Source organism: Canis lupus, chromosome 14 (genome assembly GCF_003254725.2).
Source record: "Canis lupus dingo isolate Sandy chromosome 14, ASM325472v2, whole genome shotgun sequence".
NCBI classification, from domain to species: Eukaryota; Metazoa; Chordata; class Mammalia; order Carnivora; family Canidae; genus Canis; species Canis lupus.
In genome coordinates, this window is record NC_064256.1 from 15,549,380 (window position 1) to 15,564,123 (window position 14,744).

The 14,744-nt window shown below is 33.9% G+C and overlaps 1 long non-coding RNA gene across 2 annotated transcripts in view; it reads right to left on the reverse strand.

Moving 5' to 3' along the window:
* The window catches only part of LOC112674974 (uncharacterized), a 184,459-nt gene that overhangs the window by 55,831 nt on the left and 113,884 nt on the right, over window positions 1-14,744 (reverse strand). The gene's annotated exons all lie outside the window — the stretch shown is intronic.

Here is a 14,744-nt window from a genome sequence, read left to right on the forward strand (position 1 = left end):
GTAACTGTGTTTCTAAGTTAGAGGTGTACATAAATTTATTTATCAACCCATAATAGGACATTTACAGACTCAAAATTTATCATGTTCCATTAGATAAAGAATTTCATTCTATTGAGCTTTTCCTTATTCAGGGACTAAAATGTCTTTCATCCAAGCCCACTGAAGTTCAGTACACCCTAACTTTCTACTCCCTAAACACCTCCACATATATCCTCATCACCTCTTTGACAAAATAGGGTGCCAAATAATGAAAACATGACGGGTTGTCTTCCAAGGAATTGCTTATTGATTAAAATCTAAGATGCGTAAAATGTCGTGTTGTTGCAGTATTTGTTTTATTTACGACAAAAAGAGCAAGAATGTTAGTCAATTTAGATATAGGAAATCACCTGCACTAGAGATTAGAATACAGTGAAGATTAGAGACACAGTTCAGGATGGCTGCACTTAGGCAGTGTGACATATTTCAGGACAAAAGGATTTGGTACAGAGGGAGGATTCTATTCTGCCAACAAACAAATAGAGCAAATGATTATTTGTGTTCCTTACAAAAATATGTTGTGTTCTTTACAATAATTCTGCTCATTAAGAGATTCCATTAAAAAATAAATAAATAAACTGCAAATTGGGAAACAAAATGTAGAGTATTTGACAAAGGACATATAAAGACTACATAAAGAATTTGTACCAATCAACACAAGTAACTCTACTGAAATATGTGCCATAGAGCAGATACCAAAAAGAACGTACGTTTTGAAAGTGCTCAATTTTTTTTTTCTGTCCTGTATAGGACATCTTTGCCTAACCTGAGGTAATGACAAGGCTTATCTGTTTTCTTGTAGAACTTTTGAATCTGCTTTTCCATTTGGATCCATGAACCACCTGGAATTACTTTCTGTTTATGGCATGAGATCAGAGTCAAATATATTTTCTTCCATACAGATAGATACAGAAGTTGTTCCAGCAACATTTGTGGAAAGGTCATTCCCCAAAGAATAGCTTTGGCACTTTTGTTAAAAACCAGTTAACCAAATACGTATGAGTCTGCTTCTATATTCTATTTCATTATTCTATTTGTCTATGCTTAGGCCAGTACCACACTGCCTTGATTGCTGTACATCTATAGTCAATTCTGAAATCAGATTGTTTCAGACTCACAACTTCGTTCCTTTTCAACATAATTTTAGCTATCCTATTTTCTCTGCGTTTCTCTATGTAATTTAAAACCATCTTGTCTATTTCTTCACAACAGCCTTTGACATTTGGACAAAGATTATATTGAATGTATATATCAATTTAGGAAGTATAGACAATTCAACATTAAATTTTCTAAAGGAGGACCATGTTAGATCTATGTTTTTGGTCCTATTTAATTTCTCTCGGTAATATTTTATAGTTTTCAGTATGGAGATCATTGGCATCTTTCATTAGATTTATGTTTTCTTATCTGATTTTTTAATGCTACTGCAGATTTTTTAAGATTTTATTTATTTATTCATGAGAGATACAGATAGACAGAGGTAGAGACATAGGCAGAAGGAGAAGCAGGTTCCATGCAGGGAGCCCGATGTGGGACTCAGTCCTGGGACTGCAGGATCACTCCCTGAGCCAAAGGCAGAAGCTCAACCACTGAGCCACCCAGGCATCCAAGCTACTGTACATTTTTTAATGTTTTTTTTACAATTGGTGGTGAGTGGGGACTTGCTGTATAGCTGGGGTCCCTTATAGTTCTGATCTATTACAAGAACCCAAATAAGCTATTACACATGTGTTTGCAGTTCAGGTAAACATTTCCTCAGTGATGAGAGCAGTGGTAAGTCTCTTCTATCCAATAAAAGATCTTCTAGCACTCTGATGTTTTGTTTGAGTTTCTTTACAAGCTTGGCTTTATGATTTTTTTAACTACGACTTTTTTATAGTTTCTCCGGCTTGTTTAATTGTAAATTTGAGACTGATAGTCTCTTGTGATGTTTTATATCCAAACTAGAAATCAATAGTCTTTGCAACTATTAAAAAAATATATCACCAATCTTCCCTTTCACTGTCTGAAACAACAAAAATAAAAGTTATCAAATAGTGCCCAGGAGTCCAAACAATCTTAATGAAAATAGGTGTTTACTCTGTGCTTGCTATGTGCTAGGATTTAGATTTACAAATATCAATTCATTCAATCCCTAGAACAACTGTATTGGGCAAGTATGATTATCATTATTTCCATTTTACAGATGAGTAACCTGAAATCCAAAGTGCTTAAGTCATTTGTCTAATAAAACACAGCTGTTAAATGGTGGAACTAAGATTTGAACACAAGTAGTTTATCCTTACCTACTTCCTTACAATACCTCTCTCCCAAATCTTCACATTTCTATCTCTACCCTGACTTCCCAAATGTAATAGCTATCTTGGTGTTTTGGTGGGTTTTTTTGTTTTTTGTGGTTTTTTTGTTTTGTTTTGTTTTGTTTTGTTTTTGCAAATGCTTACCTCTTCTCTCAGTTGTACCTTACCTGCACTTTTTTCACCTGAGGATACATTTTATTAAATGCTTACATTAAAAACAGTAGTTTTGCATATGTTATTTGCAAACCTCACAAACATTATGATAGATAACATTAGCCTCATTCTACTTTGAGGGGAACTGAGATTCAAAAAAGGAGACTTTCTCAATTTACATAAAAACTAGTGAATGAAGGAGCTTAGATTCTGATCTGTCTTGAATTCAAAGCCCATGCATGATGCAACCTCTCATGATTACTCATCTTCTCAATTTGTCTTTACAAACCCTCTTTCCTCATCATTACTTAGATATTCTAACTAGTTATTTAGCTAAACACTATTCTCTGTATAACATCATTACTTCATTTCTTCTTACTGATAATCTTAAATCATTTGCTTGAAGCTAGATACTCTGCTAATATCTACTACGGTCTCTTTTAGAGGCAGTTATTAGAATTGAAGTTTAGAGAAGAACATCCTAAGGAAATAGTCATTAGTAGAAAAGAGGGTAAGTAGTGAAACAAGTGGGCTTCTAGATGGGCGTAGTAGATTGAGACTTGGGGCTGAGCTTGATTCTCAGCTCCTGGAATTGGGAGAAATAATATATAATCTTTCTACTAATGCTCAAAAGGTCAGAAGCAATTATGACCCCATATCAGCACTATTACCAAACCTTTCCAAACAGCCCCTCCAACTGACTTGATCCACTTCAAAATATCACCTGTGTCCATTTTTACTTGGATTCAACAGAAGGAAAGGAGTTTAAGAAGACCCCAAATTCCTCAAAGCTGACTTTGGGACTCCTATACCACCACCTTTATTCCCCAGAAAATTTATCCAATTCTGGCCTCATACATCAGAAATCTGATGCAAAAAAAAAAAAAAATCTGATGCATAATTTCTAGTTATTTCTTGAATCTTTTAGATGGAAAAAGAAACATAGCTTCATGAGAGCTTGCAATCAGAGGGCTTGTCACTTGATCTGCTAATACTCAAATTATGATAGGCCCTATGCAAAAAAAAAAAAAAAAGAAAGAAAGAAAGAAAAGAAAAAAACAACCCTATAATCCATGATTTTTTTTGGCTTATTTCTGAAATGTAATGGCACTTAAGATTCAAAAAAGACTGAACACTTATCTTCATTCTCAGTATGGGAACTCTTCAGAGAAAAAAATTGTGCTACTCCCTTAGGACTGAATCTCATTTCAGGTACATGTTCCTTACTATAGCCCGTGTGTAATTATTTAAATGTCATGAAACCCTGGAAATGTGTTTGATAAAGTAATTGAAATTACTCCATGTAATTTATTTTATTTTCAATGATGGAAATGTGTGCACATAAATGTCACTGCACTGTCAATGAAGTTAATGACAGGTGAGTTTACTTTTTGAGGGAGGATTTTGCCTTACAAATACAAAATTTCTTGTGCAGCATATGTGTGAATTGAGACATTGATTAGTGTGTATTATTAATAAGAAATTCCCCCATTAGATCCTTTGATAGAGAGGAGACCAGGACTTTATTGAGACCCAAACTCCTGATCTAATATGATCTCTGTGATACTTCCACAAATTTGGCTATTTTTTTGTAAATTATATGTATCTTTGTTTTTATTAATTTCAGAGGTAGAATTTAGTGATTCATCAGTTGCATATAACACTCAGTGCTCATTACATCAAATGCCTTCTGTAATGCTCATCACTCAATTAGCCCTTTTCCCTAGCAGCTTCTCCTCCAGTCACCCTCAGTTTTGCATTCTAGAGTTCAGCATCTCTTATGATTTGCCTCCTTCTCAATTTTCATCCTATTTTCCTTCCCTTCCTCTATGTTCATCTGTTTTATTAAGTTCCAAGTATGAATAAAATCTTATAGCATTTATCTTTCTCTGACTTATTTCATTTAGCATAATACCCTCTGGTGCCATTCACATCATTGCAATGGCCAAATTTCATTCTTTTGATGGCTGAGTAATATTCCTCTGTGTGTGTATATATACATATGTATATATACACACACACATATATATACACATTCATACATATATACATACATATATACATGCATACACACATTGCATCTTCTTTATCCATTCATCTGTAGATGGAATCCAGGCTCTTTGCATATTTTGGCTATTGTGGACATTGCTGCTATAAACATTGGGGTCTGTGTGTCCTTTAGTGGCTCTCTAAAATCCAGGCTGCAGCACCACATGATACACTTTTTGCAACAGATTTTTGCACTGGGAACAGGACTTGCAGTCAGTTATCACAAATGTACAGCAAAACCAGGCAGGAAAAATAATAATACTTCATCCAAAATAGCTTTTACAAGGGGTTCTATGCCTTTGGATCTCATTTCATAGAGTTTGCTTCAGTATCTCCCTACATACAAGTACAGGTGAAACTACTACTTGCTTTTGGTTGAGAAACTTGCTCTGCCTTCTTAGCACAGCAGCAAAAAGAGCCTTTGGCTGACCTTATAGAAAGTTGATTTTTGTCTTTGTCATTTGTAAAGCATAAAACAACCTGTTATTTGACAAGAGATAGGCTTTCAAATGAATGTATTAAATGTGGTTTGATAAAGCATGAGGAGTGAAGGGAGACTAAATCCTTGACTGTGTACTTGTAATAAAACTTTCAGTTTGATGTGGAATACAATATCTACAGTTGATCTGGGTAAATATTCCCTCAGACTGATTAAGTAACAGTGGTGATAGTATATTCCATCAAAGTTTAGAGGAAAAAATGATATGGCTCCTTCCTACATTGTAATCCCATAAGGAATATTATTTCTATATCAGAATTACTGGCAATTGAAAAATCCTTTTTAGTTACTCTATTGTGTTTAGGTGTGAAGATAAATGAATCACAAAACTAATTTAATGTACAGTTATAGAATTCTTCTGGTTAATTATTCTTCTGGTTACTACAAATGTCAAATGACTTACAGATAACAGGAAATTGCTGAATTTTGTTATTTCAAGCTTTAAGTAAAGCCTATATTATACAAAACCACAGAAGTATATTTACTTTCATAACAGAAGTTTCCTTGAGTGCCATGATTTGTAATATATGTTAATATCATTCATAATTTCCTTAGTAATCCACTTTTATTTTTAAGATAACTGCATGTAGATAAACAGAGCTTCTCTTGTCTATTTGGAACACAGAAACTGAAGAAATTGAACCCTCAAAACAATGTAATCATCAAGTAAAGTAAATGAAGACTAAATTTCTGGGTTGTACCACCTAGACAAGAAGGCTCCTGTCCCAAGCCAGTCTATGAGCAGTCTGCTCTTACCCTCTTCCAGGTACATTACTCTACACAGATAAGGACCTTGTAAGGCCAAGGCTCTGGGCCCTTGGGGCCCTGAAATTAGCTACCTAAATAGCTTTAGCTGGTCTTGGACAGGTGTCTGATGAGCTACATCTTCTGAAGGGTGAGCTAAGCCACCACTGCAAAGCTGAAAAGTGGCCAAAAAGACATTTGTTCAAAAAGGCAGCTATAGATGAAACAAGTTTGCCTGTGGAGACTAGAGGATGCCCACAACATGTACACAAAGCACTAAGCACCTGTGATGTGGGACAGAGCTTAGTAGGTTGAGTAAGCCACCATAGGCCACATGTCTAGCACTTTCTGGGAAGCTCCAATTTTCCAAAGGATTTCAAATTCTAACTGATCTTGCAATTCATTAGGAATATGACTTCATCAAGATAAGAGGATAGCACATATTATAATTCAGGTAAGAGTATAGCACATATTATAATTTTGTTAGCTTGATTTATAACTTTAAAATCTTATACATATGGTATATAAATCACTATCTATAATTGTACCTCCACCCCAGAAATAGTTAGGACCAGGACCAGGCTTGTCTTTTAATGAAGATCCTAATATCCTTGAACATGACTACAATTTTTTCCAAATCATTGTAGTAAGATTTGAGCATAGACTCTAATAAACAGAACTGCCTATACATACATAATACATCTCAAGAGCTATAACATGCTTGCAAAGGGTATATATGCTACATATGTATATTATCAGCTTAAGTCCAGCAAAGAACATAAATGTATTATTCATGACATGAAATGCAATGATTAATATCTCAAAAACTACATTGCTTCCTACCTCTGGACATAAAATGATTAACTTTTTTTAAATGTTGGGGTGTGATTTCACAGTTTTACTAACTAAATTTTAGCTACATCAACAGGAGACTTGAAGAAAAACAACAGGCTAAAAAATTGAGCTCTCAATTTCCAAAAATACCTATTTAAAAACCCATTTTTCTTCTTATTATAAATGTTATAAAGTCAAAGGCTCTGTAGAAAATTAAGAATTTATGGCTTTAACTCCACAAAGTATACTGAAAGAGGGGGGTTTTTACCATTTAAAGTATTTGCCACTATATGCTTCTCTTTAAAATGCTTGAAAGAAATTCTTTGTGGCAGAAGGGATAAAATAGACAATGGTGTACTAATAAAAGAGGTAGAGTCTATTTATATTAGTGCATGGCATGTGTCAAGGACCTGACTTATAATTTAAGAATTAAATTATCTGTACCAGATTTTAAATCTCTAAGATATTTCCTGTAATTCAAAGGATAGAAAAAGATCTTTGTTGAGAATTAAATCTCCTTTTTAGCTCATACCCAGTCTTACATCCAAAAGGTCCACTAAGTAACATGAAAAGGATATTTGTAAAATAGAATACTCTAAAATGAGAAAATCATTAAAGATTGTACTGAGCCTAAACTTTGTCATGATGCTGAGTAATTTGGCTACCAACAGAAAAAAAAAAAAAAAGCAGCATTCTATGCATATTCTCTGTTCCTTTTAAATCAATCATAAAATCAAAGATAATTTAACATCAATTCTTCCTCTTTAATATGAAAAACTTTTTATTCAGTCATTATGCATATTTAACATTGTACAGTATATACTATACACTGGTTCTTACAGGCACTTTATAATAACTCAGTCAATCACTATTAACAACTTCTGCGGTGGATACTTCAACGATCTCTCTGTTACAGGTGAGAAAACAGAGGAAGAGAGGTCAAGTAACTTGGCCAAGATGACACAGCTCCAAGTGCAGAGCTAGAATTCAGACCAAGGCCAACTGCTCCAGAGTCTGAATTCTTTAACTGCTGCATTGACTTTTCGCACTACTCAGGACCTTATTAATGTAAGTGAAAGTAATAAATTTAACTAATTCAAAGAAAACACAGCAACAACTTTAAGAAGCAAGAGATATACTGGTGTATGTAACCATGAAGTCCATGGATTATTGGGTGGATTTGACACAGGTTTCAAACAATGCCACTAGAACAACTACTTTGCTTTCTTCATTCAATGAGTAGCAACAATGGCTCCAGAAATTCCATAATTAAAAGTTTATTTTTTTGTTTGTTTTTTTTCCAAAGCACCTGGCTAGCTCAGTCAATAGAACATGAGACCCTTGATCTCAGGGTCCTCTGTTTGGGCACCATGTTAATATAGAGCTAACTTAAAAAAAAAATAAGCTTTTTTATACTTTCAATCTCAGATAATGAGTGTTCTTTCATAATTAAAAAAAATGTTCTAGGGATACCTCTCTGCTTGGGCCATGTGTCCATCTCTGAATAAATCACTATAATTAGTAAGGAGAATACCTGGTTGGCAACCTGGGGCTTATGTCCGAGCTGTGGTTGATGGAAATCAGTGACCTTCACTTGAATCATATGGGATTCCTCCCAGGAAAGAGATTATGTTACCACAAGAATGAGAAAGGATGCTAGGCAAGAAGAAATCATGCAAGATCTAAGAGTGAAGCTTTCTTTTACTAGAAAGATTTCAGCAAATGTACCAACCATAATACAAATTATTTTAAATTATTGTGTTATTTAAAATATATAGTCTGTTACATCATATGGTAACTATAAATTTTCTGAACCCATTTCAATATTGTCAAATGTATTTTACACAAAATCTGTAGACATATTTCAGTATTTGTTGTGATTATGTAAATACAGTGAAGAGAAACTTAAATTTGCTTCTTGCTGCCATCAACAGATCCTGTTAATTCAGTATCCAGTGGTTGAAACTTCTAAAATCAGAAGCAGCAATATTCGTTAATGAACACTACAGTAGTTTTGCTCTAAATTATCTGATCTTATCTTTTTTACATACTTTTATAAAATGCTTGGTAATGCAAGGACAGAATATCAGTGTGTAATATTCTGTAATTATGTAACTACCACCATATCCATACAGGTGCTTTTCAGGAAAAAACAATAAAAACCAAAAAACAAAAACCTAAAGGCATACTTCAAAATACATTAAAATTATGATCAATATTCAGTAATGATTTTGCAAAGTCCATATCTCTAACAAAAGTTATCCTTTAGTTAACTTGAACTTTTCCCTGTGACAAATTTGATTACCTATATTAAACTATTCAGAAATAAAACTCTAAAACAAAAAGGAGGGAGTATATGAAGAAATAAAATAATATCCGACTGTAACCAGTGTAGAAGAATGAAAATCTTACAGAAAGGCATTTTATGCAGTATTCTTCTCAGATCCCTTTAAATGCACCCATTTATTGGGAAGACAGCATCTACTTGAGTCAAATGAAGTTTCCAATTCCACAGGAATATAATGGTATGGGAAAAAGTTTAAATTGCAGTAAGAGTAATTTAGTTTATACCATAAAGAAATCATTGAAAAGATAATCCTCTACACCGAAAACTTTTGAAAGGATGAATTTGGAAGGAAAAACATTTTGCTGTACATACATTTCTCACTAGCAAAACAAGATCTCTTTTCTGATTCACTATATAATTTGTTTTAATCTAATGTGAACCTATGAGTTTTTCAATCCTTTCAACATTAACTAAAGTACTAAAATTATGTTAAACTAATATGTATTTTTTCCTAACACAGACATTAGTTAATCATTTATAAGATAATGCACCCTTTCTCTTTAGCTCTAGATTCCTTTTTTCCTGAAATAAATTTGAAATATAAAACTAATTGCCTTCAGTATAAATACAAAATTTTTAGAAACTCAGTATGCTTTCTAAAGAAAAAATAAATGTGCCTTTTCTTTCTATATAACTCAAAAATATGGCAGAAAATATTTTATTCAGATTTAAACAAAACAAAACCCTCCACTGAAACAAAAAAGAAATGCCAAGAAATATTACTTTCCATGGGATTTTCTTCCAAAAAAAAAATAGTTTCAATGTGGCTTACGAACTCTCAACCCCCATTGAGATATGAGGAAAAGTGGAAGGAAAACAAATGCCAATGAGTGCAAGTAATCCAAAAGTAATGATAAGGAACTTTTTAAAAGGAAAAAAAGCAAAGAATATTCTCATTGTATCAGTGAATTTTTTCCTGAGTATCTATTCTGTTCTTGTAACTAGTCTAGTTATATATCATCTAGGAATGTAAAGAATCCAAGCAAATGCTTATGAAACATAAAATAGTTGCTGACTACCAAGTTTGTTAGCGGTTTTGTAACCAATATGACATTCAAGTACCAAGAGAGCTATGTTTTAAAGATAATTATTCAGCAATTTTCAGGATATAGAGAACAGAAGAGGAAATACACAATAAAAGCACCTGGGAATGCAAGGGGACTGGAACTCATATTTATGGAGTCCCACATAGCTTCATGCTTTAGTTATAGGACTTAATTTCCCTCAATAGTGGCAATTCAATGGATTGTAGGTCATGATATATTAAAAAATAGATAAAGATAGAAATTTACCAGATTGATATGACTGTACAAAAGATTTAAAGGAATTTAGTATTAAGGAAAAAGGAAGAGAACATTTAGACTAATTACTTTATGAAATGAGTGAAGGAGGAAGAGTTGGATAAAATAATGTATAGATAGGAACAAAAGTCATATTGAGGATGTCCTCTGGAAAAGATAATGCCCTAGGAATCAATGGGTCTATTCCAACACTCCAACTCAGAAACCAACTGCGATGACCAAAAATATTCCAGAATACTGAAAGCAAGGGACCATACCAAACACAAGAATGGCTGCAAGCTACAATACAGACTGAATAAAAGACAATATTGGCTACTACACAGTTCCTTTTAACAAGAAATCAGAGGAGTGTTGCATGAAGTAAATGAAGAATATTTTGTCAAAAAATGCTTTAATGTCTAGCACTAAAGGCTAGAGGAATTGTGCTGCCATGGGAAAGACAAGAGATGTACAACTGTGCCCTTCTTAACCCCATTCTAAGGTCATAAAGGAGGATTTGCAATGAACACTTTCAGCCAAGTCCCCCAAAGCATGAGAGATACAGCATTTCCTCACTGAGCAAACTGAAAATTAGAAGATTGTATAGAGCTAAACTTTCTAGAACTCAAAGTGGACTGAAAAGAAAAATAAACAGAAAAATTAAGCTCTTAGTTTTGTAGTTCTAAACGTTATAGAAACAAAATCACCACAAAGGTGACAATGCCCACACTTCCTCAGACTAGTTAGACTAGACTCATAACATTTACTTATGAAATCTAGCATTTCAGTTAAATTTTGAAGGGCAAAATTATGAGATCTTGGTAAACAAAGAAGAGAGCCAAAGAGAATCCATCTTTACTATTTTGGAACAAATGGCAGAACTAATTAGAGTTGCCCCAGTGCATTCAGTCCTATAAAAACTCATGAAATCAATCTGCCACATAGAAATGAAACTGTAACATGCAAAGTACGGATGCAAAAGTATGCTTTTGAAGATGTAGTAAAACAGCAAAAGAAAACTAAACCAAAAGTGCTTTGCTCTCTCAAAAAAAATTAAATAAATAGACTCCATGAGTGATAAGAAAAAATACTTATATCAAGATGAAGATGATGATGTGGATCAAGCTAAAAAATTTTTTAGTTTCTGAACAGTTTAAAAAGGAATTAGATACATATGCTTAGAAACTATTGAAAAGCAATGTAGAATCAATAATATCAAATATCAAATCACTGCTTTTAATGAAGGGCTTTAAGAAATACCCAGAATATGGTCTAAGGAAAAAATGAGAGACACCAAGAACAGAGAGCAGAAATCCAACATTTGGGAATAAAATTTCCTGCAGGAGAAAACACAACAGATGGGATGGAATAACCAGAAGTATACTAAAAGAACATATTCATGGTCTATCTACAGATAGAAAACATTTGCCCTGCACATAATGCAATTAGTCATTTGTGGGGAAAAAAAAGCCTACAAGCATCCAGAGAAGATAGAAAATTCACCTACAAAGAACAGCAATTTGAATACATAGGGTTTTTTTTTCTCCTTGACTGCATTAAATGCCATTTAGCATCTGCTAACATTTGTTAATATTAAAAGGACAGGATTTCAATTCATGAAGTTTACAAGTCTAATAAATTCCCATTCTGGAAAATAAGAAATCTAAGAAATTTTTCAGATAAAAATATGGTGTGAAAAGTACATTGTTTATGTGCCATTGCAGGGAGAAAAAGCTATTTGAAGTTATACATGAGTAAGTTAATCAAAATAAGTAGCCAATAAGGGAGGAATTTGTTAGTGGGCATTAAATATATTTGAGTGTGTGCACATGTGCGTGCAAGTGTGCATGCACATGTATGTGTGCATGTATATATAAATATTTGTGAAGAATCGATGATTATGGAAATGTGTTACAAAATATGTTAGATAAGAGAGTGAAGAAATTGCAAGTTTGCCAACACTTCATCTAAAAGAGGAAAGTTGACAGTTATTGAAGCTGATACTTTGAGTAATATAGAATCCAGAAAGGTTTTTTTTTATTTCTAAAATTGATCTCTAGCAATTTGGAGGCCTTCCAAATTACAAAAAGGAAAAATATCAAAGAAACTCTAGCTATAACAGAAAACAAAGCGAAGAGATAAGGAGCATTAAAGAAAGGTTGCAGTAAGAGACAAATTCAAATTTAAGGTGAAAGCTTCAAAGGAACAAAGAATGTTACTTTTATGTATGAAAGAGCAATGCTCAAAGGCTATAACTGTCATCAACTTTTATGCATCAAATAAAGCATAGAACAAAGCAAAAAAGGTGTGTTGAAAATAAAAGCTGACATTAACAGAAACACAGTAATGCAGTAAGAGCTCTCTTAACTGACTCTCCATATTAACAGACAATTTCTATTTCTCTGCAAAACATGCTGACATAAACATAGTAGTCCAAACACTAACCACTGATGGGTTGCTCTCACTGCATGCTTGTATCCTTCTATTCACACAAATTGAACTGTATGCTTACCAAGGGTCAGTCATATTTGTTCCCAGATATGCTTACATCTGTTGTACTTGATATTGAACCTGCTATTGTATATTAAATGGTATGTGCTAAATATATACATAAAAAATAGAGTTTATACTAAATTAAAATGTAATGACTTTGTAAAGCCTCAATCAATGTGACTCTCTAAACAGTCTTGTCAAATTAGGTGTGGAGATACAATTGTTAGGAGATCAAATATTAATTGCAAAAACCTAGACCCTCAGATCACTTTCAAAAATGCCTCTGCACGCTCCACATTAAAAATCCAAATAAAGGGGTATCTGGCTGGCTCAGTGGTTGAGTGTCTGCCTTTGGCTCAGGTTGTGATCCCACAGTCTTGGGAGGCAGTTTGTTTATGTTTTTGTTATGAGAAATTACTCTATGCTCATGGAAAAGTTCAATGGAAAGAGAACTGATGATGCAAGAATGAGGAAGGAGAATCACTAGAAAGTTCTTAAAAGGATAAGGCCATGAGACCCTATGCACAAATAGAAGCATTTCCTTTGCTAGGAATTTAGTTCATTTACAAAAAGGAGTTAAGGGAGAACATGTGAGCTTTGATATACATGAGTAGAAATGTGAGAAGGCATAAATAAAAGCAAATTGTCTTCTGATTGCTTTTATTTTATTAGCAGCAGAGGATGAAAACAAGAGAATAGATGAGAAAGGATCTAGAAGAAAGAAAAGGTCTGAAAAGTTATCTAAGGACTGAGAGAGTATATATACAAAAGAAATATAAATGGTTGTTGATCATCATTAGGGCCCACTTGAGGGTTTCATAAATTTAAAATGGGACCAGTCAGCATGATGGCAAGTTTTTCTCTAGCCATGTTCAATTTTTCAAGCAAGCACACAGGTGTGACCAACAGTCTTATTTAACTATAGCCAGGCAGTATAATGAAACAAGAGAGATACAAGGGAGCTGTGGTTTAATAGCAAAGGAATGATTATAATAATGAAATATGGAATTGTCACAGAAGAAAGGGTGTGAAGACATGGACTAAGGACATGGAAAAGATGGTAGACGAGCTAGTTTCAAGTCCCTGAGTATAAAAGCATTGTTGGAGCTGGACCATTAAAGGGAGTCAGCTGAAGAAATAAAAAGTGATAGGCAGAGAAGGAGAAGCTAGAAATTGAAATGATTGAAGGGATAGATTAGTAATGACCAAAAAAATCTAAGCTATAAACAGGAATGAGTGCTAAAAATAAGATCAATATCATTGAAGGATATAAGGCCAAAGATACTGAAGGATCTTGGTGACTGTGGCATCACCAAGAATTATAACAGTTGTGGTGTTGGAGGAAGAAATGAATTTTTCAGGAAAAGAAAAATGAAATACGCATAGTAGATGACTTTTTAAAAAACAGAATTAATGAGTGGTACAATGTCTAACAAGAGATTCAAAACCCGTATTTCCTTTCTTTAGCTAGGAGGGAAGGAAAATAGTCCATATTCATCAATGAGAAGCTAAGGAAAGTCCTACTTTTCTTCCACTCTCAGTAACTCTGGAGGGCGTCTCCTCACATTTGGAGAAGAGAACAGCCTAGAGAAGCTGTTTCAGTGTGAAGTCAGAGACATCGCAGATTTAGGGAGAAAGGGCCTGAGTGGAGATCTTCAGTTTGGGTATAATGTCATGGAAGAAATCCAGAAATTCTCACATGTCCTAAGGAGGGTCATGCAAGTTAACTGATGGGATGTCTAGTAATTGATAGGATGACTAGCTGGGGTTAACATCTGTTAACACCTTACTAGTAAAGCATGTAGGCTAGTAAGCAAAAGAGAATCACAGCCAGACTTCTGTAGCAGCCACTGTCTTGGAAAAACTGAAGTAGGGTCAAAATGGCAGATAGGACCATAGGGCCTGTCCAAGTCAAGAGAGGGAGAGATCCCATGTTCTCCAGCTTCAAATTCCAGCAGAGGATTCCAGCAAATTTAGCTATGACAGGCTGATAAGTAGTGCTGCAGAAT